This window comes from Alosa sapidissima, chromosome 10, assembly GCF_018492685.1.
Source record: "Alosa sapidissima isolate fAloSap1 chromosome 10, fAloSap1.pri, whole genome shotgun sequence".
NCBI lineage: Eukaryota > Metazoa > Chordata > Actinopteri > Clupeiformes > Clupeidae > Alosa > Alosa sapidissima.
Genome location: NC_055966.1, coordinates 7,381,325 through 7,407,161, shown reverse-complemented (window position 1 = coordinate 7,407,161; position 25,837 = coordinate 7,381,325). Strand labels below are relative to the sequence as shown.

Genomic DNA, 25,837 nt, shown 5'->3' with positions numbered 1-25,837 from the left:
TTCACTGGAGCCTTTCCTTACGGCCATGCATTGTTGCGTTTGGCGTGGCCCCCGTTGGGCCGGTGGATTTACGAGCACGTGTGGGCAGGGCACCCCGGCAGCCAGCGCGGGCCCCCGGCCAAAACACACTGCTCCATGGCTGGACACGTCACCTCAATTATTCTAATGGGGGCACGAGGACACAGTGGGGCCAAAATAGCCCCTCTATTACACCAGAAGACTACCACACATGTTTACAAGGACGCTGTGTAAATCAGGCACAGAGCACGGGAGTCCTTTGGTCTTTCAAGTTCATTGTAGTCCAAATAATGCATCGTTAACTACAAAGGAGTCTAGGGAGACCGCAAGGAATTGAGTACCCTTAAAATCAGGAGCCCATTGTAAATTTCTGCTGTAAACGTCAGCTGTAAAAAGGGAATGCATTTAGGAACATACACTGTGTGCAGTTTCTCTCCCACTACCCTCTCTCTCACACAAAACACAAGCACATCATCTCTCTTTCTCTCTCTGTCTGATCACACACACACACACACACACACACACACACACACACACACACACACACACACACACGGGTCTCTCTCTCTACCCCCCACCTCCAACAGTGAATCTGGACCCACATGTTTAAGAGGAATATGAAGGCCAGTGAACAGCAGGAGACCAACCAATCACTGGTCACATTTTGAATTAATTATCATATTTGTTTAAGAAGAAAAAACAATCCTTTGTAATCATTAAAAAATGCCAAATGCATGACGAGGAAAAATCAGCCTTTTCTGTAAGACCTTTCATGTGAGGGCCCACATTTTAATGCATGTAATTTCTTAATTATTCCCAATTTTCCACAGATTTTCAGCCCTTATTCTTTTCAGATTTTTTGGTTATTGCGGGAGGTCACACTTCTCATAGCAACGCTGTTGTGACTCAGCTAGGCCCTCCAGTCAGTAGTGCTCGGTGGTTTTCTCAAACTGATCCATGGAGACGTAAAAAATTACAGCATTGCAAAGGCCCAAATGAAGCAAGTATGTGGGATTCAGTGAGCACGACCAAGGAACATGTGGTGATACAGCAGTGGCCAATCAATCTCCTCACAGTCTGGACGTACCACAGTTGCACAAACACACAAACACACACACACACACACACACCCCATATGTTATTGAGTTGTAAGGGGATCCAGAGAAAATGGGGTCACTCATATTTTCTACAGTTCACTGCCATCATAACAACCTGGCAAAACATGGCAGCCACTCCTGAGTGCCGAGAAGGGTCTGCACGCGACGGCCAATTACAGCCCTCAAACAGCTCTAATTAGCCGAATCAGCAGAAATGTCACGGGGAGCTCTCGCTTCTGATTGGCTTTCATGTTTGCCCTTTAGCGGGCACGGGTGTGTGTGTGTGTGTGCCATGCAATGATGGGCGCCTGCGGGCACGACTTGGGGGGCGGGGTGGGTACCAAGCCCTCCACTCCTCCTCCTCCTCCTCCTCCAGCTCCAAGCACAGTTTGTTTCAATTGTGTTCAAAGTGTGTCACACTAGGCCAAAAATAACATTTTCTTTTGATAAATCTCTATGAAACCCGAGACTTTTTGGGGGGTTTAGTTGATTCTTAAATAATAATCTTTACCAACAATAAGAGCCTGAGGTAATGCATTAAGACTCTATCAATAATGACTACCATGCCTTTGGGATTAGTGCAAATGGTCTGGCGTGCAGTGGAATGCCTCAGTCTAACGATAAGAGAGCGGGACCTCTCTGATGAGTTCCGTGGGATGGGGAGGGGGAGATGGGGGGTGGGGGGGTGCCGGCTTACTCCCATATCTTCGGTTTCAGGCCCGCAGGGGCCATGGCGGATATGTTCAGTTGGTCGATCGGTTTACGTTATTGAGGATGCCTCATGGACGAACTGCACACCAGAAAGGCCAGGGAGACACACATACATACACACACACACACACACATGCATACACTCATGCACACACAAACACACACAGAAACAATCCCAAAATTGCCTCCCAAAATCCTCACAAATGCATAAATACATAACTTTACAGACCTTAACTACTTGGAAAATGGTACATGGAATGGGACGTGGAAAAGCACCGTGTGGCACATGATCAATTATGTCAGTACACATAACATCTGTGTGCTAATATGTGTATGTAAATATGCGGTCAGAGTTTCAGGTAACTGCAATCTTGGCTAAATCGGTCTCACCGTCAGATTGCCTTGGAAAGGTATGACTGAACTGAACCGCATTTATTTAGCAAAATCCAAGTTTGGGATGACGTCATGTCTTTGCTTCTCCTTGTCTAAATCTGATACAGTTCCAGGTTTATGGCTGCAAGGCCAGTTCTCTGTTCAACAGCCGACATCTTGCTCTGACATACAACAGCCAGTGTTTGCATTAGCATAGAGATGTGAGTAAAGTGTTTAGTGTTATTCTTTGGCACTTGACAGGGTGGTAAAGGGAATTACCGCCACGCGATGACAACGATAACACACATGTTTTTCTAACTTCCCATGTAATTCTTCGGCAAACAAAAGAGGGAACTACTGGACCTTTTTAAGGTTTAAACACACAAGCACACACACACGCACACACACACACGCACACACACACAGTTAGCTCACCCCATACCACAGTGGGCCTATTAATGTCAAAGGGGCTCCCATTTGTGGTGCAAGATTAATAGGAGGCAGAGAGAAAAAAAACACTGTGCACAGTCCTGGTGTTGTTTTAATGTGTCGCTGACATAAGGCTCACGAGAACTCTGCTGCACCAACCATGGGCTGCAGAGTATGGACAGAGCAGAGAAAGAAAGAGAGAGAGAGAGAGGAAGTGAGAAAGAGAAAGAGACGAGAGAGAAGATATACCCCAATCAGGAGGGCAGGAGCTGAACCCAGACCTCTCTAATGGAAGGACTACAGAGGAAGGAGGGAGGAGTAGAAGAGAGAGAGATGGGGCAGGAAGGAGGGAAGAGTGAGGGAGGGGGGTAAAAGAAAGAGGGATGGGGCAGGAAGCTGGAGGTAAAGGGCGGGCAGAGGGGAGCTAATCCCTCTTCAGGAATTGCCTCATCGTATGGCGCAAGCGGACAGCAAGGCCAGAGGGGCAAGTAGGCCAGATTTGCCCCCGGATGGAGAGCGGGAGGACGGGTGGAGGGGTGGGAAGGGGGTAAATAAATAAATAAACGTCTCGCGTCAGCCCTGATGACTCCTGACAGGTTTGCTTAATTTCCGAGGCCAAGTAGCGAAGCTAAACATTACGCCAGCGCTGCCCGGGCGCTTAATCGCTTTTTTCCGATGAGCTCATCAGCTCGGAGGTGTCCCGGAGCGGACCAGAGCGCCCGACAGGTGTCGTTCGACACGGCGCAGGAGGGGTGCTTGGATGGAGGGCATGGGGGCGGGGGGGGGTTGGGGCGTACGAGTCCCTGGCTAGCTCGACCCACGACACCTGCGGCCGAAAAAAAACAAAGTAGGCACGGGCCAAACAGGAACCTGTGGACTGACCAGCCACTCTGGGTCCACTTTGGCAGAGCTGGTGCAGACTGGACGGGTCACCATGGGGGACTCAACTACAGGAACCGGAGGTTCCCGGAAGGACACGGGTCGACGTTTGACTGAAAGCAGACCACTGAGCAGGGAAAGTGTACACGCTCTCTGGGAATAAGCTGACGGAGTTCATTTCAGCGAGAGCCACTTACCAGAAGCCCAGAGAGCTGTGTGCGAATGTTGAAACTGGACCAGAGGAATGGACGAAGGCTCTTACAATGACAACAAGTACAAATCTAAGACTTGGCTAATTGCAATCAGTCCCACCAGAGATTAGCCAAGGAGTAGGACAAAGCTCCGACTCACACACTGCTTGGGCCCAGCTGAAGAGAGCAGACACACTCAGACTCCGAGCCTCCCCCTTTACACGAGAGGACACGAGCACAAGATATCGGATCTGTTCTAGATTACACATCATTTAACTCCATGGTGCACATTCCCAGTTTGTGTACTGTAATCATCAACCAAAACTTTTCTTAATTGCTCTCCCTCAGAATCAACAGAGACAGAGAGAGAGAGAGAGAGAGAGAGAAAGAGAGAGCGAGAGAGAGAGAGAGAGGAGAGAGAGAGAGAGAGAGAGAGAGAGAGAGAGAGAGAGAGAGAGAGAGAGAGAGAGAGACAAACCGACCTCAGCGCCGCCATCTCGCTCGCACAATGAAGAGCTGTGCCGGGCTGCAAACGTGCAATCAGCGCAAGGATGGAGAGAGAGACAAGAGAGCCTGGAGATTGATGAGCTCACTGCGGCTAACTCGACATCCGTATAAATGAGTCCCGCTTTCTCTCTCCTCCTGGCTCCGGACGAGCATTCGTTCCCATCACGGCTGTTTCCACACGCGCTCCTCTCTGGAGCTGAATTGATGACTCCTGGACATGTTTCACCTGCCACTGGGGGGGAATACGAAAGGACGAATACGAACAAACATTTCTCTCTCTCTCTGTGTGTGTGTGTGTACATGTGTGTATGTGTACGTGTGTGTATGTGTACGTGTGTGTGTGTACGTGTGTGTGTGTGTGTGTGTGTTTACGTGGGTGTGAGACAGAGAGAGACTAAGAGCAAAGGGTAGATAGTTGCGTAACGTTCTTGGCAGGCCCATTGTGGGGATGAACCGTGCACATGATGAGAAGAGCTCTATCTGTGTCCAGATGTTGATAAGGACGGTCTGATGCGCTAGAGTGCGGTGCGGTCACCACCAGGCCGCCAGGAGCGAATTCCCAAACGTTACAAATTCTCACCAGCTGCAGAGGCGCTGAGTAGCCCTCGCAGCCCTTTGCGGGGAGTGTCACAGGCACATGCTGAGCGGTCAGAGCAGAGCTCAGGTGTCGAAAAAAGATTTGACCTTTTGAAGGGGGTCAGATCTGGACGGAATTACATCGATCAGAGTCAACTCATAGCGTCCAGCTGGCATGTGTGTATGCACACAAAAAAAGACAATCACAAACAAACACACACACACACACACACACACACACACACACACACACACACAAAAGGCTACTTGCTGGCCTCTAAACTTCAGCCAGGGCCAGAAGAAGAAAGGGACAATGGACGTTGTCCTGGATTCAATTAGACTAACGAGAATCTCTCTGAAGAGCCTGACCTCTAACCACTGTGGAAATCTAGAGAGTTAGTCAGGGCCATCAGCGCTCAGCAGAAGGGCTCCACTCGTCCAGAGGGATCAAAAGGGGACGGCCATTAGGGAGCGAGCTGAGAGCACTCTCTGGGCCTTCACTTCAGATGTGTCCTCATCTCAACTCCCTATGTCCCACACAAAATCTGGGTGTCTCTCCTCCACTCCCCACTCCCTCCCTCCCCTCCCTCCCCCTCTCTCTCTCTCTCTCTCTCTCTCTCTCTCTCTCTCTCTCCTCTCTCTCTCTCTCTCCTCTCTCTCTCTCTCTCTCTCTCTCTCTCTCTTTGTCTCTCTCACCTTTTCTGTGTCCTTATCTAACTTTCTATTCTCACTCCCTCTCCAGCTCTCTCCTTTCCTTGCTCCCTCTCTCTCCCTCTCTCTTACTTTTTCTGTGTCCTTATCTAACTCTCTATTCTCACTACCACTCCATCTCTGTCCTTTTCTTTGCTCTCTCTCTCTCTCTCTCTCTCTCTGACCTTTTCTGTGTCTTTATCTAACTTTCAATTCTCACTATCCCTCCATCTCTCTCCTTCCCTTGCTCTCTCTCTCTCTCTCTCTCTTTCCCATGTCAAGTGAAGTGTGGTCTGCTCTGTTTGGGATGAGCGACTGGTCACTCCACAGCGCGGCCTGTTCTTGAGGGAAATTCCTCGCCACCAAAACCATCTCAAGCCTAGATGCCAGGATTCCTGGCGAGGGTTGTTCTGCGGAACCCAGGGGGAAAGGCAAACATTAAAAGGGCCCACAACGCCAGCCCCTATGGACGTGAGGCATGACGTTACGTGCATGCACATGCTCGCTCACTCTGGACCTACGGACCTCAGGCCTCTAACTAGCTCTCCTCTCCTCTCCTCTCTTATCCTCTCCTCTTTTCTCCTCTCCTCTTCTCCCTGAAGAGCCGGTGCCTAGAATAATAAATAAGAAAGCTCCGGGACATGATGAGAGCATGATGTGCGTGGGAAACGGTACAATGACCGAGTGTTTAAAAAGACACGTTCCTTTCGCTCCCTCCACCAGAGATCTATATAAATATTCTCACCCCCCACTCTCTCTCGTCTCCCTTCCCACAGTAGATTGAAGATTACTTTTCTTAAAGATGAATCCTTAAGTGGTTGCACATTTTAGCCATTTAGCAATTTCAGGCTAATGGCTTCAGGCTGAGGATGGCTCCGTTCAGTGTGTCTGAGTGAGTGAGAGTGAATATTGTGTGTGTGTGTGTGTTGTGTGTGTGTGTGTGTGTGTGTGTGTGTGTGTGTGTGTGTGTGAGAGAGGAGAGAGAGAATGGTGGGTTCTCTTGATGAAGTAGAACACTCAAACTCGTTTTTTCTGACTGACACAAGCTTGAAACGAACACTACAACAATGACCACATACTTCCAAAAAAAAAGGGACCACTAAGAAGACTTTAGAAACCAAGACAGCTTTTTCCAGAAAGACAAAAGTAGAACTTGCTGCATTCCACAAATCCATAGTAATTCCCATGCGCGGGCCTGTGTGGAGGAGCGTGTTGGTGTGTTTACATGAGACAGTCAAGCGGTGCAGTCCTGCTGTTTGGCCCAGTGGTGACGAGGGAGCATAACAGCAGCCACAGTGACTGATGCTTCCTAATCCACAGCTTGCTGAGAGGTCCTGGGCAAGCTTTTTATCTCTGGGCTTCTGTCAGCACTCACACACACACACAGGAACTAGCAAACATACTCCTAATGGTCACTGTGCACTACTGTCCTTTTTTTTTTAAGGTGGTTGAGGCACCTGCAGAATTTGACTCCACCACCCCCTATATTATCAGAAAGTGGCTCGGTCCCAACGTGATGATTCAACTATTATAAACACAGGAGGCACTTCAAACGCAGCCCGGAGTAGTTTATTTAAGCACAGAACGGGGGAGAGGACGCTTTGAAGTCAGAGAAGAAGAGTAGGACTGAGCTACAGCGTCCCTCTCCATCATACGCGGGGCCTATAATTACACTCTCCGAGATAAAGGACCGTCAGGAGGAGACGTGGCCTTTGGGAGTCGGACCGAGTCCATCTCGGCCCTCTTGTCTGACCACAAATCAATTCCCCTAATGAAAACGAGGCCATTAAAAGAGCATTTGAGGTTTTTCATAAACACACAAAAAATGAATCAATGGGGTGAGATTGTTGAAGGCCGCATTGCGGGGAAGTGAAGTTGACTTCTCCGCCTGGGAACGGCCAGACGGCGACGCGGCGAGAGCACGCGGCTCATCCAAGCACAACAGCGCCGCCCCTGCTCCTATCAGCGCCCGGCCGAGAGATAGCTGGCAGGAGTGAAGAGGCCATCGGACGAGCCATCCATCGCCTCCCCCAACACACACACACACACACACACACACAGAAAACACACAACACACACACAGGATCACACAGATAGGCGTCCGCCTAACGGTAAGCGTGACGGAGCGTGACATGGCTGGCCTGCCCTGTGGGATCCCAGCATGCTTTGCCGTTCCAAAAAAAAGAACGAACGACTCCCCAAGAAAAGTCCAACTTCTGGAGAAACCACTGTGCTGTCTGCACTCCTGAGACCCCCCCCCCCCCCCCAGTGCTCCATGTTTTCCCCTCATCTTTGTTCTTTTTTTACTCTTTCCTCACTGTGGAAACCAAGCACCATTTTAGGAAAAGAAATGGAGCGACGCCGGCGTAGGTAGAGGCCTCTGACTCATAAGACCTGTTGATATGACTGGCCTCGGCGGATATCAACCAAAGGTTCCCCCTGGCATCCGCCACAACATTTCATCTGTCTTTTTCCTCAAACATGACTCACTGAGTTAACAATCAGCTGGCACAGAGCTCCCCTTTCCAGCCTCACTCACTCCTCAGGTTGGCTCTTTCTCTGATCCTGCCTTAGCTACAGAGGTCAACACACACACACACACACACTAGGAAAAACATGTAGAATTATGATTAATGCCCTGGCAGAGTTATGCTGCTAAAAGTAATTTACGAGAACTTCAATAAGACCTTTTTTTTTTTTCTCTCCCAAAGAAAACTGCAACTACGGGGCTTGACCCCTATGAAAGACCATCAACGTCACAGACAGGTTCCACCACTCGGGAGAAAAAGAAAACACACATCATGAATTAAAGATAATACACCCCTCCCCCCCTTCCCCCTCTGTCATCTTTCCTGTGCATTATCAGTGGCTTTTAATGAACGGCCGGAGAAGACCACCGCATGCAGGGGCAATTAGCACTCAGGGAGGCCTTTTATCTGGGCCTCATGGCTGTGCTCGTATACAGGAAGACCAACATGGGCCTGTGTGTGTGTGTGTGTGTGTGTGTGTGTGTGTGTGTGTGTGTGTGTATGTATTTTTACGGCTTGTTTATGTGAGCCTGGCTGATGTGCAGCTCCTCGAGGTCGGCCCGTGCCACCCACGGAGTCCCCTCACTGCCCCCGGGGGAGAGGGGGGAGGGCATCAACACAGATGAAGGCTTTTACAACTACTGTGTTGAAACTAAGTGCTTAAGAGGTCAGGCAAAGCAGTGGGCCTCTAAAAGCTGAGGCTGACAGAGAAAGAGAGAGAGAGAAAGAGAGAGGGAGAGAGAGAGAGAGAGAGAGAGAGAGAGAGAGAGAGAGAGAGAGAGGGAAAGAGAGGGAGAAAAGGCAGAAATCCAAGAAGGGAGGAGGATAGAAGAGAGAGAGATAAGAAAGCAACGGTCTCCAAAGTTTTGAAGGCTGCAGAGTTACTATGTTCTGTGGGCATGTGAAAAACACGTCGGCTGGAGCCAAAACGCAGAACTATGCATCTGCGCACACGGGGCAATCAATCTGACCAAACCATGCCCGCTTCTCGACAGTGAAAAATCAATGCCAAGACATTTGTTTGGGTTTTAAGGGGTGCAGCAAGTGGGGGAAAAAAGAAATCAAATAAAATAAACGTTTAATTTGACTGAAATTGGATGCAACAGCCACTGCTGTAAAAGGAGCGGTTTTTTAGTGTGATTATTTGTGGTTTGGGTTAATCCTGATTAAGAGACTCCTGACTTGAAATGTCAGCAATGAGACTAAAACAAAAATAATTATCGGCAGAGTTAATGAACGAACTGCCTTGAGGAGAGAAGGAATAAGCTCAGCCGTCTCAAATGGATCGTAATGGGAGAACATCATTTGTCTTCATCTGCTAAACAGAAACTCCTGGGTACCCTTTTGAGAGGAAAATAAATCTGTTGAAGTGCACAGGCTGGCATCTGCACACGAATCGCTACTCTGGGAAAAAAAGAAACGGAGTGGGGGGGGGGGTGTTGTGTGCAATGTGGAATGCAATTTGTGGAGGGAGGCTAGTAAACGGCCAGGGGTACACAAGCCAAAACACCAGCTCCCCTTTCATCTGCACTTGTCCTGACACATGACCACCTCGGCCAGACAGAAGGCACTCCTCCTGCCTATCTGGGTCACAAGCGCGCTAGCGGAGGTGTACTGCCGTGGCACATGGACAGAACATCTAAACAGTCATTATCCACGTTGCTGCTGACCCCCGATGCAGACGCAGCCCTGATCTGGCGTGAACCAGGCCCGGATTCGGGTTTTTTTTTTCTTCAGGAACCATCCGCGTGTGTGTTTGTGTTCGTGTGTGTGTGTGTGTGTGTGTGTGTGTGTGTGTGTGTGTGTGTGGCTAGGCACCTGCGTGGATCCTCAGGCTTTAAAGGAGCGCCCGACAGCCAGCTGCTGCAGGGGGACGCGGCCCTGGAGCAGCACATCAAAAGGGTCTCTTATCCAGCTGCCGTCCCCTCCACCATCTCCTCCGCACTTCGCCTTGGCCTGGCCCGACACGGGCCGACGCTTACCCCAGCTGCCGCGAGAGAAGCGAGTGGGCTGGACGGCTTGGTGGGGCTCAGGAGCCCGAAGCTGGGGGTGTGTGTTTGGGGGGGGGGGGGGGGGGGGGGGGGGGGTTGTGCACTGACACAGCCAAATTCCAGTCTTCATTTCTGCAGTATGTGTACTTAGTTGCAGCAGTTGTTTTGACATTCAGACTTTCTCAAGCACCAATTGAAGTTGCACCTCTGATTTTGCGCTTACAGTACAATGACGTCTTCAGTTTAGTACAGTCAGATAGAGGCCTTGCAAATACCTGTCCATCTCGCTCCCAAATACATGTGGCAGTACACATACCCATGCACATACATATACACACGCACATACACATACACATACACACGCACATACATGCATACAAACACAATCCAAACACAGTTTGCAGACAGTGTGGCTAGGCTGTAAAACAGGGTGTCCATCCTGTGCTCTTCCGTTTGGGGATTGTAGTAGTGCAGTAGTGTTGGAAGCACTCAGGAGTACTGGCAAGGGCAAACACATGCAAGCACTTTGCCTCATCTAATCCTTTCCCTCTGTCCATCGGTTGCTGTCCGAGACCCAGCAGGCCAGTAGAGACCACTGCTGTATTGGACTGAGGGGTGGCAGGAAGTGGGATTGGGATTTTCCCTGGATGGGGCCCCTGCTCGGACATGGCCATAACTTAGCTCCGAGCTGGAGGCTGCACTGGGCCCTGGACACTCCCTAGCAGAAACACCCAAGGAGCAACGAAGGGAAAGGATGTGTGTGTGTGTGTGTGTGTGTGAGTGAGAGAGAGAGAGAGAAAGATAGACAGAAAGAGAGAGAGAGACTGTGTGGGCTTCCACAGTACTACCTCTTTCATGTGTAATTCATTGCAGACAGCAGGGAGGGAGGGAGAAGGAATGCTGACCCATCTCTCTTCTTCTGGACTCCCGCTCCCCTGGCCTTTACCAGTGGTCAGCACTAAATACTGCAGGCGTTGCCCAACCTCTTGGACCTGCTTCGGGCCTTGAGTGATGCCGTTGTCCTGAACTAACGGTGTTGCTGCCGAGAGGAGGCCTTTGCGTGGCGCGCGCGTGTGTGTGTGTCTATATGAGAAGTGTGTATGTGTGAGTGTGTGTGTGTGGGAAGCGAATGTCCCAGGGCACGTCAGGTAGCTGGCAGAGGTGGAGGAACGGGAGGCTGAGAAATGAGGACCATAAGGAGCAGATATATCTCACTACAGACGTGATGAGAGGAGGAGACGCTTCTCAAGCCTGACCAGTACAATAAAAAGAGATTGTGTGTGTGTGTGTGTGTGTGTGTGTGTGTGCGTGTGTGCGTGTGTGTGAGGGAGAAGGAAAGTGAGAGGTAAGGACAGAGAGAGACAAAGAGAGGGAGAGGGAGAGAATGAGAGAGAGAATGAGAGAGAGAGAGAGAGAGAGAGAGAGAGAGAGAGAGAGAGATGAAAGATCATTTCTGTGGACAATTGTGTGCAGCTGTTTCCAATCCAGGTAGCAGCAGGAAGAAGAATCGTCCATCGTAACAGAGGTGGGATGACTTAATCAGAAGAGCTGTGTTTTTCAAGAGCACATTTCCTGTCACAGATGCCTGCAGACATCTTCAACTCGTACAGCAAGCCCTGATGAACACTGTCTGTCATTCTGCTGAAATTCGCTGAGGAATGTTTTTTCAAACCTCTCCATACGCGAAGCCTCCTCTAAGTTATACAAATAATTGCCTTTGAATAACAGGCTACTCCTTAATGTACACACACACACACACGCTGGCCTGGTGTTTGAGCTCCAGTGGACTGGCACATCTTGACCAGAAGCCCAGAGGCTCGCCGTGGAGTGGAGCGGAGCGGAACCGGGCCGAAGAAGAGCCGAGCAGGGTGCTGAAACGGGTCCAGGCTGACGTAATCCCCACGCGGCTATAAACCCCGCTCAGGTGCAGGTTTATTTTCCTTGGAAGCACAAGACAGTCGTGAAATAGGAATCGCTGCGAGAGCTAAACAACACCGGGCCCCGGCTAACACTTTCAGAAATGTTAAGTAGAATTGCTGTTCAAATAAACGCCGGCATGGCGGCAGCAGCAGCAGCAGCAGCAGCGGCGGAGGTGGAGGTGGAGGAGGAGGAGGTGGAGGAGGAGGAGGAGGAGGGCAGGCAGGAGGGAGGGCGGGGTGGTGGCGGCTCAAGTTGGAGCACAAAGAGGCCGTGTCGTGCCGTGCCGTGCCATTGGAGGGTTTCTGCCGAGCGGGCAATGCAGGAGCCAGAGGGGGCATACTGGTTCTCATATGGGTGGAGGTGGGAAGGGGGGACTGGGGTAAGGTATCGAGTTTTCGCTCAGGCACAGGTGTTTGTGGGGCACAACACTGGTCACAGTTAACAAAAGAACACACACACACACACACACACACACACACACACACACACACACACACACACACACACACACACACATATATATATAGGCCAGAACAAATACAGCAGAGATTTAGCATAATATGATGTTTATGTTTTCTTCATGGGACTGTATGCGGCCTTTGTAATGCTTACATAAACATCTCCTGTAACACGCTGGTAATGGTGACATGGACACTAAGCTGAACACACTGCCTGCGTCCCCTCACACACACGTGCACACACACACGTGCACACACACACAGACACACACACACACACACACTCCCATATGCATATACAATCCTCCAAACAGCTCATTGGAAACCTCAGCCCGGTGAGAAACTGGCAGAGATCAGCCGTGCAGATGTTCAAAGCACTGCTGGGTTACAGTAAAAGCTGAACAATAACCACACAAGTGTAGCGAGGAGAAGCTGAGAAGAGACGCAAGAGATCGAGAATGAAGGCTTTTTTTTTTTTTTGTCTTTGAAGAGGATGGACGACGAGGGACTCGGTATGGGGAGGCGAGGAGCAGGGAGAGAGAAGAGGCGTTTAGGGAGATAAGGGGGAGGCTTCTGGCTAACCCATCCGTGAACCACGCCGAGGTCTTCGTGGCTGCTGATTACATCTCTGGCTGTGAACCGTGCCTCATGTCCAGCCCTCCCCCAGGACCCAGGGACAGGAGACTTCAGGGCGTGGGCGGGCGGGCAGGGGGGCGGGTGGGTAGGTCGCTCTGCCAAGACCATCAGTTTGGCGTTGTTTATTTGTTGTGGGTGATTCATGTGAATTGCTGATATCAAAGGCAGAATGGTGGAAAGGGAGTATGAAACAGTGCATTCAGAAAGGCTGGCCCACGCAAGAGTCATGCGCTGCTGGTTTCACTTGCTTTTTATTGTCCCTCTCTAATCCAACATGGCAGTGGGATGCGTTTATGTGAAATGATGAGCGCTAAGTGGACCGTCTCCAGTGATGTCCAGCACACTTGAGTTGAGATTGACTGTACTTGTGATTGCCACAGATATCCAAATAATTCAAGGCAGCCAAACTCCATTATCCATATCCTACATATCCAGACCAGATACGTGTTAAACTCTTCTAATAGACCTAGAGACTGTTAAAACGAGAGAGAGAGAGAGAGAGAGAGAGAGAGAGAGAGAGAGAAAAGAGAGGTGCCTTTGATTTTCCAGTGTTTGTTTTCACACAGGTCAGGCGTCGTCACAAATGTTATGCTTTGGAGTTATGGGGCAGACGAGACAAGGTCAGGTGAGGAAGTCATGGGCGTAAATCACGAGCAAGTTCAAGTAAACATTTGGAGTATGAATCGTCCGTGCCGCGTCCAAAAGGAAGACTAGCCCATGATGGAGGACAATAAAATACTACCTCAATTACGAGACTCCCTTTGAAACGAGCACATGACATGCGTTTGGACTGCAATTACCGCAATGGTCCTCGTTATTTATGGTTTGGGCTAAACAGTACTTGGGAGAAGGTGTCTAAAAGGTATCTTAAAAATCAAGAGATATTCATGCGGAGGGCAAATCAAGATAAAGAAAATACCTCTAGGAGAGAGGCCAATTTAAGGGCTCTTTAACATGGAGAACGAATTAAATCTGAAGCGCAGGCGACAGCCATTGGGGTCGAATCGAACCGGGCTGATTCATGCAAGGGAGGGATTCATCGGGGAAAGAGATCAGCTGGACGCCGACCAAGCCCGGTCCCACCTGTGTCAGATCGCTCTGTCCTGACGTTAACTCGTTAAACGCTAGTGTTTCAGCCTCTGGCTGAGTGACCGCTGGCAAAGCAAGCCGAGGGCTTTAAGGGAAAGATGAGTAGGAGGGAAAAAAACATCTCCCAAACATCTCCACGGACAACGTGATACACCCATAAATGACTATTAAGCACTTAAGACTCGGAGGCCTTTTCTCCTCTCCAGCTCCCTCTCTCTCTCTCTCCCTCCGCCAGGAGTCTCTCTCCATCTAAATCGCAGGTGGCCTGTATCGCTATTTGATAGAGACAAGGTCAACTGCAAATTCTCAAAACTGTTGCATTATGTATCCTGGGCTGTGCAGACAGGACAACTGATTAGGGACGTTTCATCCAGAGGGGAAGACCTGCCACTGACCCGGGTCTGCGGCAGATACAGCACTTCAGGTCTCTTCAGGCCCTCATACACACCATCAGTAGGAGAGGTTAACGGGAGGCGGGGGCTTAACATTTCCATCAAAGCCTTTCACTCCATCTCTAACACACACACACACACACAGTTACAGACTCATTTACACACACACACTCAGTTACAGACTCATTTACACACACACACTCAGTTACAGACTCATTTACACACACAAACACACACTCCATTACAGACTCATTCACACACACAGGCGCACACACACACCCTGAGACACATGTGGGGAACCACCAGGGCAGCGTTTATTTGACTAGAAAGTCACCCTCTCCATGTTTGACAGCTCCTCTGTACCGTCATCAACAAATATTTATTTGGAAAAGAGAGGTCCTCCGTGTGGAGAACATTCTTCTCAATTAAACTCGTTTACAGAAAGTCAGATATCCAAGGGTTTAACAGCGGGGGGGTTTATGTCCATAAATGTAAACGTAAGATTGACAGTGTCTTCTACAAAGAGGTGCGCACATGGCAATAATGGTCCTGGTCCTGAACCAAATTCACCATTTTATCTTACAATTACAACACAGACATCTACTTTTTATCCATGGAGGTGTGTGTTCTCAGGGAAAATTGGTGTTGTTGCCACCTTGCTCTAAGAGCTGAGCTCCAGCAACCCATTTCCTAAGCACCAGCGGCGTGTGTACCCTGTGTGCGGCATCGGACCTCTGTGCCCAGGGGGAACGACTGACCAAAGGCCCGGCCGCCACCCAGCCACTGAGTTCTGCCAGCTTATATTTCCCCAGCGTGGCGCTCGCTCAAAGGTGATGGAGTGGATGTGGTCCAGCAGGTGAGAAATCTGCTGAACGTCCAAAATAACAGATTTGTGCCTCAATGGCTCTTAGCAAGCCAAAGAGTCGTGCAATTAGGGAAAGAAAAACACATTCACGGTCAGTCTTGCTGTGCTGCGCCCCTCAATCACTGTGTCACTGTTCTGAACACACACACACACACACACACACACACACACACACACAGAATGCAAACACATATGTAAGTGTATACATTTTCTCCTAATAAGCTGGAGGTGAGAAGACTAGCATGACCGGCCTCTGAGATTCCTCTATCTATAATAATAACTACTTCGGGATTATTTTTTAAACCCTCAAAGGTGACTAAGTCAACACAACCTGCAATTTTGCGACAAATGGAACCATGTCAATGTTAAAAGTCGATATGAAGAACAATGTAAATATGTTATATGCTAGAACTCTTGCAAACAACAGACGACAACATTTTAATCAGAAATGTCATAATAATAAAACTAATGGCTGTATGATCTAACAAAGCAACAACACAACACAACCTGCTTCCACTCAACTCAGTGCTGCACACAGTCTTTCAGATGAGTCTGAGGCACTTGCAGGCACAGAGCTGTGGCCAAGCCAAGCTGGTGTCACGGCAACCCTGACACAGGCTGCTCTGGACGGCCAGCAACCCACCACAGGGGGGCAGTGATGTCACAAGGAATTGGCAGAGGTCAGTGAGAACCCCCTCATTAAACGCCTGCCTGAAAATGAGCTTGTCGCGCAGCCAGGCGCAGAAGACACTGAGAGCGAGAGAAAAAGAGAGAGAGAGAGAGAGAGAGGAAGAGAAGAAGAGAGAGGGAAAGAGAGAGAGCATTCTCTCTCCTTGATGGGAATAACACACACAGCTGTAAGCAGAGCAGGAAATAACACAAAAGATTAAGGCGCCCGCGTGTCAAACAAACCCCATTTTAAAAAATGGCCGCAAGAGTAGCACTCCGGACCACCCATCTCTCACCTCTAACCCCCAGAGTTCGCCGACTGTTTTTCAGCGCCGCTGCGGCTTTTTGAAGTGTCTCGCGCTGCCAGTGGCTCAGCCTGTATTTGTTAGGACTGGTTTCTATTAGCGGGGAGGAGATGGGGGAGAAGATGACTGGGAGAGAGTGGGAGGTGGTGGGGTGGGGGGGGGGTGGGGAGAAGAGGTTCCACTCTGGAGCTCTAAACCTCTCACCTCTGTGAGGCTGGGGCGGAGCTGTCGCCATAACTCCACTGAGCATCAGCTTCCTCCAACCAAACCCCCTCCGAACTCCCCCACCAGGGAAATGCCTGCTTTATTAAAAATCCTGCTTTAGCGCTCATGTCTCCAGATTTATTACCTGACCTTACAGGAAAGACGAAAGGTATCAATATGTCAAAGCCATAATGGGACCTATAAAGAAACTTAAGGTGCGTTTAAATTCATTCAAATATAGACGAACCTTCCCAAACAATTTTCTGTTTGCCTTGAGCTTTTCGGAAATGTTTGCAAACACTTGCAAGCGGTTTGATGTGGTAGTTCTCTGTGATCATTTTTGGAGTTGGATGGAGAGTTACCATCGAGATGGAATGTTTAGAAAATCGCTCAAATTGATCTGTTCATACAAACATGTTCGCCGCGAACATTCACCTCTGTTCAAGGAATTTCAACGCACCTGTGGTGAACACTGAAACTTGGGAATAGAATTTACATTTTGGGAAAAGTGCAGCAAGTATCTTGGAGAAAAGTCAATCATATTCAATCATAAGATTTAGTGGACGGTGAAACTCATCAGTGACAATGTTTTAATATCACTGGCAATAAATGTTGGGAAAGCCAGACATTTTCCCTAAACTGATATAGTGTCTTTTCTGGAGTGACCCTCAGTTGGCCAGCAATGTCACGTCTGGTCGGCAGACCCAAACCCCTGACTTGACAACAAAGAGATCATTCATTCTTGCCAATAAAGCATAACTTGAACTGGTTTGATTCAAGATGAGAGAGAGAAAGAAAGAGAAAGAGAGAGAGAGAGAGAAAGAGGTCAGATATTCAGAAATTGAGGTGGCAACTGGTAGAGGAGAAAGAGATGGGGGAAAGAAAGAAAAAAAGAAAACTAAAAAAGTGGTGAGAGAACATTTCTCTCTCACACACACACACACACACACACACACACACACACACACACACACACACACACACACACACACACACACACACACACACACACACACACCAGCAACTGGGCACACGGTGACGGGCACGAGCTCTCACTCTCACTCTCTCTCTGGTTTGGCCCGGTTGGAGAGACTGGCACTCCTGCCTCCGCAACCGCAGTCACGTCTCCACCCCATTCTCCATGCCCACATCAGACTCGCTAGCAGGCCACCCATCCAACCCCACACCCCCACCCAGGGCCACCGCCAACCGTCTACACCGTAACCCCCCCCAGGCCAACACAAGCAACCATCACCACTGCAAACACAGGCAGATGAAAGTGCCACTTCACCGAAAACACCAAAACAAGGCACCAATTTTGGACGTTTTAAAAGACTCATTAGATAATTATGGCGGGGGTTGTAATAAAGAATGAAAAAGTTTGAACGTTAAAAAGGGAAAACGGCCCAGAGGCCCGTCATTTACTGTAAACGCGGCGGGCCCTAATGGTGTTTTGACAAGCTTTTCGCCACGGCCGGGGCAGAGCGCGCGTACACACTTCAAACGCGCTCTTGTTAATTACTCGAGCACATTTAGGGGCGAAGACCGCATGCAGCCTTATAGCAGCGCAGGCTTTCAAGCCCCAAATGGTGTTTATTAAGCAGCCTCTTCAAAACCCCCTAAAATTCCTGCTGTCCATAAAAGGGCGGCACTTTCTTAACGCGCGGTTCCTGCAGCGTTAGTCACTCTCCGCGTCCGTGGCAGAGAGCTTCGCAGAGCGAGCCACTGCCTCACCGCTTACTGATGCAGCCGAGAGGCCAACGCACATCAGTCACAATCACACAAGTACACACACAATCAAATTCACATCCATATTCATTCCAGTTCTGTGCAATGGCAGGTGGTGGCTGCCACCCTTGAACTAGTGTCACATTATCCGTGTTATGAAGCATATCACATCATTAATGCTCACAAAAAAGTCCTTGAATTGACCTCAACAAGTCAGAGTGCAACACATTGTGTGTGTGTGCAAGGTTGCAAAGTAGCTTGGCTGCACATGTTCTCTTGGGCTTCCTGAGCCCACAAAAGGCCTTGGGAGGAGGCGGTGTGTGCAGCTGTGCACCGGGAGATGCACAGTAGATAGCAGAAGCTGTAAAATCCCCCTGTCTAACAGCATGTCCTCTGAATCACTGCTGCGCAGGCAATTTAGGGGGTAGCAGAGAGGAGGGGGGAGGACAGAGAAACAAGAGAGGGAGAGAGAGGAAGAAAAGAAAGAGAGAGAGGGAGAGAGGGAGAAAGAGAGGGAGAGACAGGGAGAGAAGGAGAGGGCAAGAGAGATGAGAAGCAGGACCAGACGAGTGAGATGAAAGCAACCAAGAAGAGGAAGAGGAGAAGGAGGAGGAGGGAGCAAATGAAGGAGGGGGGGGGGGGGGGGGGCTCTAGGAGTGGTGATTAAAACTATGTGCTGAGGAGCCCTGACGGTTGAGGGCTGTAAAAGCTGCGTTCAGTCAGAGAGGTTTATGGCACATCTGATCCAGGACCACCCGACTCCGCCGCTGTCGCTGATCTTCCACCGCCAGAGCCATCAATCCAGCTGATCTGGGTTCAGCCAGGGGGGGGGGGGGGGGGGGGGGGGGCCCCGCAGAGAACCACACGTCACATGCCTGAGCCGCCAACGAGCTGAGTTGCACTTCTTTAATGAAGACAACGAAGATTCATGGAAGTGAGTCAGGGAACTGAGAGAAGAGAGGAGAGGGGTGTGGTGTGGGGGGGTGTGGGGGTTCTAATTAGACCCTGATCTGGGTTTCCTCACCCTCTCCTCCCCTCCTGAGGGATGAGTCCACTCCAGAGTGCCACAGCTGGCGGTGCGGTACACTTGTGACGCTCGTGAGGGGAGGCGGCTGGAGTGCCTGACGTCACCGCCGACGCTGACCTGCTGACAAACAGGGACTGTGGTGATCCCACGCCACGCGCGCCAGTCACAAACTGTGCACAGACAGCACAAACGTGTCATCACATAAGCGCGCGCACGCACACACGCACGCACGCACGCACGCACGCACGCACGCACGCACGCACGCACGCACGCACGCGCGCACGCACGCACGCACGCACGCACGCGCGCACTTCCGAGTTATAGCACCCTCCCTGCTCGCCTCTGCTTTGAAAGACACCGGTGGCTTCAAAGGCTCACTGATGACTCATGGTTCGTGGGGCCTGTTGACATCCTCAAGCCCAACTGGCTTCTGTTATGGGCTCTCTGCCTCATCCTCTGCTCACTCACACCACAGGAGTAAATGCAGACCAGTGCCAACTCCAGGCCTCTAATTAGGCAGATTGTTTTCAATTTTCCACACTGTTGCTGCAGACCACGGTTCCGTTGCTGCTGGTTTCTGACTGCTAGACACAGACACAAACACAAAAACAAGCGCACGGCATAACACACACACACACACACACACACACACACACACACACACACACACACACACACACACACAAGGAATGGTCTTAACTTCAAAGTAGAATGCAGGACTGGAGGCCCTAATAGAACCTGAAGTCTGACTAGATTATATCAGACAATAATTCATCGGAGAGTATTTTTGGTCTATTATTAAACAGAGTATCTGTCTAGGCCTCTTAAATATGATGTTTTTTACATAGCACTGGCCAGGATGTTGCTGTTGAGTGGAGCAAAGACACCTGTGGGGACCAGGGACATGGTCACTGGTAAACCACCTACCAGCAGGAGGCGACACCGAGCGTGTGGGAGCCTGTCTGTCATGAACCCTAATGACCTCCATCAGCAGACAGCTGAGCCCCCAGACCAAAGCACAGAGCTGACTCAACACCCCGCTTTATGGCATGGCGCACCAGATCAGCTCCTCTTGCTCTCCCACACACCAAACTGTCTCCTTACATTTACTCCAACCACTGCACTCTCTCATCAGAGAGGAGCTTAGATGCATTCATCACACTCTTTCTAATCAAACAAGCGTCACATGCTTGACCATCACAAGGCCACCAAAACATCAGTCTCACTGTTCACACTCAAAGGTCAACACCTTTGACCTACTCCACAAAAGAACTCTCTTTTATGCACAAAGTCTCTTTCTCTGACACTGTCTAGTCTTCCTGTCAGGGTTTAATGTCACGATACTGATCTGTAGATTATACTGAGCGTGTGTGTGTGTGCGTCTATACTGACCTTTCTCTTTTTATTCTTTATACTGTACAGTATGTTAAGTGAGTGTTGTACTTTTGAGAGCAAAGATTAACCAGAGTCAAATGTATTGTTTGTTTACACAAACTTGGCCAATAAAGCTGATTCTGATTCTGATATCCCTCCATTAACTAATGTGGTAGTGCAGGCCAGGCCAGGCTGATGGAGAGGTAGAGTGGGCAGCTGAGGGGGATAGAAAGGTGCAACAGTGGAGGTAATCCCATCATGTGGTGGCAGGGACAGCACCCCCCACCCCAATCCTCACGTCTGCCTCTTATCACATGTAGTGTGTGTGTGTGTGTGTGTGTGTGTGTGGGGGGGGGGGGGGGGGGGGTGTCAGGGGTCACGGCCGGTGGGGTGTGGAGGTCACTGGGTTACAAGGATCACATCACATCACATCACCAGCGTTCACATCAGCCTGACATTAATGCCCACTTGTATGGCAATATGGAGTAGTGGATTAGTGTAAATAGAGACAATCATACACACACACACACACACACACACACACACACACACAAAAAATGCCTTACTTTTTACCAATATCATTACCTTTCAAACATTATAGGGGGTCATTATTCTAAGGCCATAAAAGGACACTCATATACACTCACACACACACACACACACACACACACACACACACACACACACACACACACACACACACACACACACACACACACACACACACACAATCCCCTGGACGTGTGAAACATGTGTGAGTGTGAGTTGGGCGGCTTAGCGCAACACCTTCTCAGGATGGTCACACATGGCTGCGCCTGATGGAGCCCGCTGAGCGCTGAAGCCCCACAACACACTCAGGGGGAGCCAGTGATCTTATGATCCGCTCAGCCAGGGGGACCTCTGGGCCTCAGCCACGGCCACAACCCACTGCACAGGCCCTGGACATAGACGTGGATGACGACTGGGAGAAAACATGGAATTTTCTGCCCTCCAAAAACACCCAAGCAGTATTTCAATATTTCATGTTGTATATTTTAAAATATGTCATTGAAGCAAAAAAAGAAAGAAAAGTGTCTGGACATTAGCCCATTTCCTGGATGACTCTGCTGTCCAGAGTGTGTGTGGTGTGGGGCCCATAGAGGGCCTGTGCAGCAGGGCTGAGGAGTGCAGCAGGAGCAGGAGCAGGTCTGCATGGGCTTGTTTATGGAGCGTCTCAGGCAGGACAGGCTGGTTGGAGGAGCTGGGATCCCAGCAGGGATCAGGGACATGACACCACATAGAGAGATACACAGATAGATTGGAGAGAAAGGGTGTGTGTGTGTGTGCGTGTGTGTGTGTGTGTGTGTGTGTGTGTGTGTGTGTGTGTGATAGAGAGAGAGAGAGAGAGAGAGAGAACTTGGAGAGATAACAGCGGATTTAGTGTTTGCACCTGGAGTGAAATGCCTCCACCAAACCTGCCACTGACACTTTAAAAAAGAGCAGACCCTTCCTCTGTCAATCACAATCCTCCCTTCCTTCCTTCCCCTTATCTCCTCTTACATCCCCCTCTTCTCCACCCCCACCCTCTCTCTCCCTAATCCCTCACTTGCTCTCTCTCTCACCCCTCCATCCTATATCACCTATTTCACCCAATCTCCTGCATGTGAACTTCATTGCTTCATTTTAAGGGAACTATTTTTAGCAAACATTTAGCTCCATGTCTGAGCATTGGCAGAGAGGGCAAAAAAGGAGAGTGAGAAAGTGTGTATGTGTGTGTCCATGAGGAATTGTGCGTGAATGCTATTATGTGCGTGTATGTGTGTGTGTGTGTGTGTGTGTGTGTGTGTGTGTGTATGTGTGTGTGTGTGTGTGTGTGTAGTCTGCAATATATGGGGGACAAAGAGAGACTGATGGAGTCCAGGGGATTGATTGCTGTAATGATGCTTAACCACTTCCCAGGCCAAGAGCAGAGCAGATGCAGCTCAAACACACACACATACAGATTTTCAGAGCTTCTCATACACACACACACACACACACACACACACACACAGTCCCCTGTCTGGCTTGGTAGCGCTCCATTTTTTGAGGTCACCTGTGTTAACGCCAGCCGTCTGCAGAGCGCGGTGGCCCACCTGTGGCCGTTTAGCCCTCCGCCTCTTCGGTCTCCTCCGCTCAACCAGACAGCCCGGAGCAGGACCCCCCACCCCCCACCCCTCCAGCTTTCATCTGGCCCTTAGTCACTAAACAAGGGGAAATTAGCTGCCAACTACTTACTCACAAAAACTACTTCTAATTTCAGGAGCCTCACACACTTTTTTTTTGACAGTGAGGAATGTTCCCAGTCTCTCTTATCAAGTCCATCTTGACACCAGACCCCTATGGCCACTCACACTCACTCACACACACACACACACACACACACACACACACACACACACACACACACACACAAGGTGTGAGAGGGGTAACTGTGCCCTTGGTATGTCAGAGGTTTTCCAGCGCATTCCAGAGAGCGTGCTTAATTGTGCTGTCAGGGCAAGCGAATGACAGTGCAGCCCCAAGGTGCAAGGCCCCCAGAGCAGGCCAGGGCCAAGGCTAAGTCCGCCTAGTCTGCCCGGGGACATCAGTTACACACAGTGTCCCACAGGCACAAGCAACACACACACACACACACACACACACACACACACACACACACACACACACACACACACACACACACACACACACACACACAGACACAGACACAGACACAGACGCATGTCGACTTCTAAATACATGCCATGTCAAACATATTGCCACACAAATAAATGCACACACCCTCATTCTGATATGCAGACATACCATAACACAAGGACAACACTCCCACGCACTCACGCACGCACACAAACGCGCGCGCACACACACACACACACACAAACAGACGATACCTACTGTACATCCTTTAATCCCCTTGAGTGCAGCTTCACAGACGCACTCTCCTGTTTCACTGTCAGCTCCTCTGGCCCATAATGGCTGGTAGTGTCCAGATCTCATCTCGCCCTGGCCTCCTCCCTGATCCTGCCTGCAGATACCCTCACTGTGAAATGGCCCGACTACCAGCTCCATAACACACACACACACACTCTCACACACACACACACACACACACACACACACACACACACACACACACACACACACACACACACACACACACACACACACACACACACACACACACACACACACACACACACACACACACACACACAAACACTCAAGGCAGGTCCGAGCTACTCTACACCCCAGAGCTCAACAGCCCAGTCTAAAAATGGCCAACGGCATGCCAGGGTGCTAAATCAAAGAGTAGTGGCTATCACTAACCGTGCAATAAAGCAGAGAGATGCATTTAAGGACAACTGTGCATTTGTGTGTGTGTATGTGTGTCCACATGATGAAGGGGTTGGATGGGAGTGGGGGTTCTGTCTGCACCTCCAGACGCACTCTTTCTCAGGTTACTGGGCAGACAAGGGTCCAGGGCAGCTCTGTTGCCCCAGAGGTTGTAACTCTGGGGGCCCCTCAGGGTGTGAGAGTTGTGGGGTGACGTGGGAGAGCATGTGTGTGTGTGTGTGTGTGTGTGTGTGTGTGTGTGTGTGTGTAGAGGATGACTCTACTTAAAGAGAATCCCCCCCCCAACACCACAACTACCTTCAACCTTCAAGGAGTGGCAACATTATCATTGCACTCCTTTAAAATTCTCCCAGTGGCCCACCTGGCTGAGTAGAGGCCCTACAGAGGAGATGTGTAAGAGGGAGAGGAGGAGGAGGAGGGAGGATGAGATAGGAGCATCTGGGGTCAAGACTGGCCTCAACCAGGGAGCAGAGAAAGATTGATAAGCACCGCTAATAAATCACCAACACTTTTGAGCTCTCTCTCTCTCTCTCTCTCTCTCTCTCTCTCTCTCTCTCTCTCTCTCTCTCTCTCTCTCTCTCTCTCTCTCTCTCTCTCTCTACACACACACACATCTAATGGCAAACACTTCCAGAACATTTGGTTCCTCTTGAAGCCTGGGAGGGGGTGTGTTATGTGTGTGGTAGCCTACTTAAAGAGCCTTCACTCAGCCGTAAGTCACACTGTAAGCTCTGTGCTGCTGCTCCCATGAATTCATCATGACGTGGAAGTGCTTTTATTTTCTGAGTGAGTGATTACATGCCATCTTGAGTGAGTGTGTGTCTGTGTGTGTCTGTCAGTGTGTGTGTGTGTGTGTGTGTGTGTGTGTGTGTGTGTGCGTGCATGTGAGTAAGTGTGTGTGTGTGTGTGTGTGTGTGTGTGTGCATGTGTTTGCCCTGCCCTTTAGCAATGATTAAAGCCAGTGGCTGGTCAGTGTGAGTGTGTGGGTTTAGCTGCGGTCCTTGGGGAGCAAGCTTGGCCACAGGTCAACGGCACAGTTCACAGGGCCGGGTGGGAGCTCTGCGCGCTAGTCGTTAGCGCTCCACACTCCCATCGCCCTCGACCACAGACACGCCGTCGTAAATCCAGCCGTTGCTGTGCGCCCGGGCCCTTTTCATCCCCACCACAGCTATTTACTTCTGAGGACGACGGGGCACAGATCAGAGAGCCAGCAGAGCACCAGCAGGCATCTGCCTGTACAACCTAACCGACACACAAACAGACAGATGATGACATACGTCTGCATGCCTCTCTCGTTCTTCACCTCCGCCTCTATCCATCTCTCTCTGTCTGTCTGTCTGTCTGTCTGTCTGTCCGGGTGCCCGTCTGAGTGTGGGTGGCACAGACTGACTCACGCGGCTGAGTGAGGCAGCGCTGGCACAGGACTGGGGAAGGGGCCTGGTGGTGTGGGGGTGTGGGAGCTAGGCTGGGTTCTGGCCCTAATTAAGGCATCTGTGCGCTGGCAGGGCTGTGGGGGGGGGGGGGGGGGGGCTGAGGGCCTAAATCACTACCTGCTGTTACGCATCCAGGTGCACAGCCAGACCACTTCTACTGATGCTACTGGCTTCCACACAGACAGAACAAAGCTCCCTCTGAAGAGCAGATAACCATGCTACCTAGAGGCTACTACTGCACTATATCCATGTACCAAACACACACCCTTGAAATAGTACACTACAAAGTACTACAACCAAACTGTACTAAATAAAGCATAACCGCATAGGAAGAATGTAGAGCTCTGTATTAAATGTCAGGTCCTGGCATCTC

At 50.1% G+C, this 25,837-nt stretch overlaps 1 protein-coding gene across 1 annotated transcript in view; it reads right to left on the bottom strand.

Moving 5' to 3' along the window:
• LOC121720892 (vacuolar protein sorting-associated protein 13B-like) overlaps positions 1 to 25,837 on the bottom strand; it is a 304,282-nt gene that overhangs the window by 167,081 nt on the left and 111,364 nt on the right. The window lies entirely within an intron of this gene.